The sequence below is a fragment of the Rhea americana genome, unplaced genomic scaffold, assembly GCF_003343005.1.
Source record: "Rhea americana isolate MKP2758 unplaced genomic scaffold, rheAme1 scaffold_95, whole genome shotgun sequence".
Taxonomy (NCBI): domain Eukaryota; kingdom Metazoa; phylum Chordata; class Aves; order Rheiformes; family Rheidae; genus Rhea; species Rhea americana.
Window position 1 is genome coordinate 1809897 of NW_028187144.1, and position 4264 is coordinate 1814160.

The 4264-nt window shown below is 45.5% G+C and overlaps 1 protein-coding gene across 3 annotated transcripts in view; it reads left to right on the plus strand.

Moving 5' to 3' along the window:
* Nucleotides 1–4264, plus strand: part of CAB39L (calcium binding protein 39 like) — a 62243-nt gene that overhangs the window by 13823 nt on the left and 44156 nt on the right. The window contains exon 1 of one of the 3 annotated variants that reach the window (XM_085324944.1): nt 3701–3812. The exons of the other annotated variants lie outside the window; for them this stretch is intronic. The gene's annotated coding sequence lies outside the window, so the exon portion shown is untranslated. Of the gene's footprint in view, nt 1–3700; nt 3813–4264 lie in introns of those variants that run through there. 3 annotated transcript variants of the gene reach the window in all.

Below are 4264 nucleotides of genomic sequence, written 5' to 3' on the forward strand. Positions count from 1 at the left end.
TTTTTTTTTTTTGCCAGTCATCTTGAGGAAAATCTGATGAAAAATGCTTTAGACTTTTTTGGACTCCTAAGAGTGGTTGAAAAGAGGAAAAATCTTAATCCAGTRTTCTCAGTTTTCCAAAACTGTCTTTTCTCCTCTCAAAACTAGAGGCACATGTTATGTATAAAGAAACTGTTCTCTTCAAAAGCAAGTTGCTCTATGTAATATTTTCAGTGCGCATTACCATGAGAGTAGAATGAATATGCACTAACACAGCCTTTAGCTTCAAGCTCTCCGAGGAAGTTTGAAGCTCTGGTTAGTTATGCTCCGCTGTCGTTCACCAGCAGTGCAGTTGTAGGGAACAGCTCTGGTCTGCCTGCACGCGTGAGCATGTTGAAAGGAAATGTCTTAACTTGCAGGACCCCATGCTGTCGTCCTAACCTGCGGCTAAGTTTAAGAAAATTATTTGCTGAAATTAAGTAGAAACCAATGATTAAATTTGGTATTTGGAAGAGGACTGGACAGCGTTAATAGTGTTTGACTGTTTCAGAAATGGGAAGTGGCAATAAATGCTTTTGTCCACATGAAGGAATTTTGAAATCTAATGAAGAAAGATGCTACAAGTGATGCCAGGGCTATCTTCCAATATATTGTACAGTCAGGGTTTTTTTCTCTATGTATAACCTTTTTGTTTCTTTGTTACTGTAAGTGACACTGGTGATGAAAGGTTAAATTTTATATCTTTAGCTAAGCTCTTTTTCTGATTTCTTCTGAAGTGAATTCTCTTTTTCACATTTTAAAATCTACGAATAGAACAAACATGCTACTAAAGTGGTCCAACATACAGAGCTGGGATAGAAGCAGTTTGGAGAAGTTGTTAATTCTGTTTTTAATTCTATTTTATACTGGGACACAGTACATATAAAATGTGTTGATCACATTCCTTAAATGACTTTTTAGAGCAGATGATGTTTACATCTGTATTTTCAGCTGTTGGGTTTTAGTAATCTCCAATTTAGGGACTAAATCTTGTTTGGAGTGGGAATGGGCAAGGAGTAGGATACATTTAAGCTGGCTTTCTCTACTTAGAAGAAAGAGTGGAGCTAATAGGTGTTTTTAAAATGTATAAAATTTTAAATACACTGGCTCCTACATAAAATATTTCATACACACAATATTTTGTATTGCCAGCAGAGAGGCCGTTGTTGCTGCTTGAGTGCTGGAGTAAAGCATAGGTGAAGAATATATTCAATAAAAACGCCTGAGCAGGTGGTGAGAGTTTGTGCAGGTCCTTCAAATAAAAAAAAAAAAAAAAAAAACACAAAAAAAAAAGCCCCCAAACAAAAACCCTTTAGCAAATGCTTATGTTGGCATTAATTAAAGAAGAAAAACGCAATATATTCTGAAGTGCACTAGAGGGAGCTAGGAGGAAGAAGAGGGGGAAGGATGCTGAAGACACATTTGCATGTCTAAGAATAAAAATACAAAGCATCCATTTAAATCCTATTGCTTACTTTAGCCAAAATACCGCTACAGGTCTGCTGTGGCTTCCAATTGCTCACAAGTAATATACAAGCAGGACATTACTATAAAAGCCTCTCCTCATATTTTGTGAGATTTTAAAAAATATTACTGGACACGCTTTTCGTATTACTTTGTCATAAGGCTAAATGCCTTGAGTTGAAGTGTAACAGATTTACAAGGGAGATGAACAATAAAAGTAAACTGTTTTTAGTTCTTCCCCTACCTCATAAACTGTAATTTTGATATCTTGGAACCTGAAAAAGTAGGAATAAATCCTATGAGTGGGTTTTCTTTTGCTTTTAGTTCTTYTTCTTTTCTTCTTCTTCTTCTTGTTCTTTTTCTTTATCTTTTTTTTTTTTTTGAAAGGGGGGATCTTTTTAGTATTCTGATTTCTCTTCGTGATATCCAATATTACATGGCTAKAGCTGCTGCTGTGCTGAATTGAATTTTGATTACCTGGGGCCTTGGCACTGAGCGATTTTGGGGGAAGGAAGGCATTTTTTGGTGGCGGTTGTTACCCGAGGCCGCTCTGGGCTTTGGAATGCCAGAAGTAGTCTTGGAGGAGGTAAGGCAGCCTGCAAGTGGGTGATTAAATGAGCAGAATTAATATATACACATTATGTGTTTATTACCTGCCTCTATAATTTATTACTACCACACTCATCGTTYGAGCTCTGTGGTTTCTTTTCTCCGTTGCAGAGAATAAATAGAAAAGGTAGGAATAATGGACTGTTACTTTATTTTATTTTATTCCCTTTTGGTCCTTTCTAGATGGCATGATTTTAAATTAAGAAAGCAAGGGCAAACATTTCTCAAAAGTACTCTYACCATGCTGTAGCCTGAGGCCTGCGTTCGCTTTAAAGGGAAAAAGTATAATGGAGTTTAAAGATGCGGAGGCTGGAGCCCTTCAGCAGCAGACAGGGATTTTTTTTTTCGTTCGGTGTATTTTGAGAGTATAAGAAGTTGTTGACTGCTCATAATTAGGTCACTCCAGATTTGAGATGGCTACAAATTCTGAACCGAAGAACACGTAATTTCTTTTGAAATATTTAATAACATCTTGGAAAAAAAAAAAAAAAAAAAAAAAAACCCAAACAGGTAAGAGCACTTAGTGCTCACAGCTTAGTTTATGGAGGGGGATTTCAGGGCCTTTTCCTGGCATCTGTGAATTAGCTGTGTGGCAGGTGGAGCAGAGGATTGGAAAAGGAGAGAAGAAGTCTTCTCCTGCCCCTTGCGGCGCTCGCCCGGGGATGGTGTCCCCGGTCCACAGGTGTGTTTCCTGCTGTGCCGGTGTGTCGAGGACCAACGGTGAACGGAGGAGCGTTTCCTCGGCGGGGGAAGACTGGCGGAAGCCCACGTCGAGCACGTACGAACGCAGCTCGCCCCGGGGGCCCTGAAAACGGGCAGGCCGAGTCTGAAGAAAGGGCTTTCCGGGTGACGGTCCTACGTTTACGGAGTACTCGGACTCGGAGCGGGCGCTGAATGCTGCCGTGAACCGTGTGAGACGGCGGCTTCGCTGGTGGGGCCCTTAAATGCAGCCGAAACAGCTTTCTCCGCTGTTATTAGCGGCGTAGCTCTGCACCCGTTGCGACGCTGGCGGGCGTACTGCCGCAGGGGTGTCGTTTCCCCGGGGAGGGAGGAAAAACCAGCGTTAATCTTCTCAAAAATCAAAATACGCGGAGGAAAGCAGCAGTGACGTGACGTGCTTAGGTTTTGGCGCCGTTTCGGGAAAAAGCCCGGGGAGCTGTGGCAGCGCCGTCCACGACGCCCCTCGCGGCCCTCTCCGCTGCTCCCCGGGCCGCCGGCGGGAGGTACTCGCCGGCAGGAGAAGTCCCGCCGGGGCCAGCGGGAGCAAGGTGAGGTGAACCCAACCTCTCAGTCCCAGCGCTGCTGCAGAAGCTGGTTTTCGGGGCAACCCCAAAATAGAAGGATGGGTTACGCCGACGATCTGGTTCGTGCAGCGTGAGTGAGCACGGATGGCGAGGTACCTTCCGAAGAGCGGGAGCGTGCGGGTCAGGACACCTCGGAGGCGTGCGGCGGGGACGCCGGCGGCGCCTCTCGGCCTGAAGGAGAGGGAGGACTGGCTGGAGCCAGGCGTGTTGCTGCTCCTTGGCTCTTCCAAGCSGCGCTTCCTCGGGACTCCCGCGTGTCTTGCCTCCGTTAGGAAGCAGCATTGCCAGCGAGGGATGTTAGCCCTTTAAAAGGTTGATGTTTCAACCGCATCCCTCAGAAATGAGGTTAGAAACGCTTCCTGGAGGCATCCTGCTTCTCTGCTGCCTCTGCYGTAGGGCTGGGAACAGCTACCGCAGGTGAGAGCCCTAAATGAAGCTCCGACGGGGCTGTGGAGGGCAGCGCTGACCCGCGGTGCAGGCAGAGATCTTTTTCTTTTTTCCCCTCACGCAAATGTCTTTGTGTACAGAGTTATTTCTAATAGTGTGAAACTTTGGCTGTACTCAGCACCAAGGGAGAGGGGGCGGAAGGCGAGACCTGCCCCCGAGCTGGTGGTGTCCACGTAAACGTGCAGCCAGGTCTCGTCTGCGCTGAGGCTCGGCAGAGGTCTGTGCGAGGACGGTGTTTAGGATCCTGCACTGCTTGCAGGGGCTGGGAAGGCGGTTTTATTTTCTCGCTGCTTGATGCRTGTTACACAGCTGTGGGGGGAAGCCACCAGCAAATCGCTACCGGGGGAGAAAAGCAGAGCATTAAAAGTTCCTTTAATTGCRTTTTGCTTTATTTGTGTGCTTGCTAATAGCGGGTGGTAGAA